This window comes from Branchiostoma belcheri, unplaced genomic scaffold (assembly GCF_001625305.1).
Source record: "Branchiostoma belcheri isolate BF01 breed outbred unplaced genomic scaffold, Haploidv18h27 scaffold94, whole genome shotgun sequence".
NCBI lineage: Eukaryota > Metazoa > Chordata > Leptocardii > Amphioxiformes > Branchiostomatidae > Branchiostoma > Branchiostoma belcheri.
The window spans coordinates 384,906-387,327 of record NW_017804620.1 but is presented as its reverse complement, the minus strand read 5'-3'; positions in this window follow the sequence as shown (position 1 = coordinate 387,327).

The following is a 2,422-nucleotide window of genomic DNA, read 5'->3' as shown; positions in this document are numbered from 1 at the left end:
GGACAACACACTAAACCAAGTTCCAAGCAAAGTTACATACAGGTCAGGGGTCACATGTGTGCAGTTTAAAAAAAAGCGCCCCTAGCGGTTTTGGTGTGTTGTGTCCATTTTATAACATCAGAAAACAATTATTTACCACCGTGTCCAAAATGCCCCCTACTTCCTCACCATTCCCTACCACGAAAAAACAATTTTACTACTAAAATCTAAAAACCCACATATCATATTAGAAGTGGGTAAATTCGTCGTCCATTGCCTAAAAAGAACTCAAACCCAGTAAAACTAGTACCATGTATGTTGTAGAATATAGTGTAGTGCTAGACGCAGGTATAGTCTCACACACCATTGTATTTTCTTCCTTATGTTGTTTGTAACTGCAATTAGCCCCCAAGCATATATTTGCAATAAACTTTCTTCATAGGTCGACAATCGGTTATACCGTGCTATATCTGGGTAATCAGGCGTAGACGTGACCTTTACTGAGCGGGAAAGGTCAAAGCGTAAATTATGCCCTGATTACCGAAATAGTACTCATGCACACAATATAACCGATTGTCGACGTAGAACGCTATGGACTAATACGGGTTGACATTTGGTTGGCCTCGCGTCTCTGTGAGTATGTTATTCAGGCTTAAAAATACAGGAATACCTCATTATTACTCTCCAAGCAGAGGTTGTGGGGGAATGATCGTTACATTTTTATATATGGCCGTTTTTTTGTCGCTACCCCCACCCTACTCCCGTCAGTGGCCGGCGACCTTCTCTGGCTAATGGATACTGCCTGGCCAATTTGATACTGTCTTTTTGGCACCGAGAGGGATCTGCTTGGAGATTACCTCATTATGAATACAGCGGCTGATATCAAAGTTTTCAAATTTCTTTCTATGAACGAAAGAAGAGTTCGACATAGCTCACCATTCAAGGGTTGTACTAGTGAGTGTTACTCTCCAAGCAGAGGTTTGGGTTTGGGGTTATTTTTGGCGTGTTTTTATGCTTTTTTATCGGGGTTTCTCTTTTGCACTGGAATTTCTTTTTTTTTTTTTGGTGGGGGAGGTGAAAAAGAATTCCATTGCAAAAGAGAACCCCCGATAAAAAAGCCTAAAAACACGTAAAAAATAAACCCAAACCTCTGCTTGGAGAGTAAGTGAGTGTCCGTATAACCTCCTTGGTATAACTCGAGGTTTTATCCAGTGTTTTTCGTTAACCTGCACAAAGGTATACTTCTATTTCAGGATCATTGATTTCACCCTCATTGAATAGTAGTTGCTTGACCCGTAATTAAAGAATTGGTGGCTACGGTGCTAAGTGCCTTTTACCGGAGATACATTCACTGGACCACACAAAAGCGCCCCCAGCGGTTGCCTAACTTACTGCAGCATTAACTCGTGGGAGACAGTTGCCGCAACTTGTTTTCGAAATTCTGTCTTTTTGCTTCATTTAACTTAAAGGAAATTTATCTACAATAGTCCAGAGAGTATATACGACAATTTGAAGCACAACTTACCACCAAAGCGGACGTGGTGCGTCTTCCTGGGCGGAATTTTTACCCGCTCGTTCTTCCCGTCCATGCACACCTCGCCATGTTGGAACGGCGTGTTTCACGCACATGTGGGGCGTGCCACCTGCAAATCAGGAGCAAAATTTGAATCCGATAATTAAGTTAAGGCCACAGCAAGTAAAGTTTATGGATGACATCCTCCGCAGACTCCAAATCTAATGCGAGCGGGCAAAAAAAAAACAAGATTTTTCTATCTTCTATCCTCATCATTCAACTTGGGAGTGAAACATAGTGCTTTCCAATAAATCATCATTTTTTTTTCAATTGGGACTAATAGGTTGGTGACAACGTACAAACATTACAGCTATTACGATAATGAGGGCCTGCATGCGGGGGTCCCGACAACGCTCTACGCTAAATTTTGAGAGCCGGCTATGCATTACGCGACAGTAGCGATCACGCTTTACGATAAATTCCAAGTGGCTACGACTCACATTACTTAGAATCAAAAAGCGAATTTTCGCTGTGCACAAAATGTACCAATTACGCTCTACGTTGAATTAGAGCGGTCCGTCTACGCTCTACATAGAATTAAAACGGCCGACTACGCTCTACGGAAAAGGGCATGCGGGCCCCCTTAAATGCCTCTTGGAATAGGTCTATATTGACACGGTACAAACTGCTCCTGCGGTAAAACAGGCTGAATAAATGGTAGAAATCGGCCTTCTCTCGCCAATTAATAACCTTTTTAGGCCGATTTCTACGATTTATTCAGCCTGCAAAAGAAGTCTGGTGGAGACTAGTAAAATGCGCCTTCCTTTGTAGTTGGTGGAACTTGATGCGGTTCATTTGCATCACCCCTTCAAACTCCTTTAAAGCCGTACCCGGAAATTCAAGCCGTAAATATACCCGCTCAAAAATTCT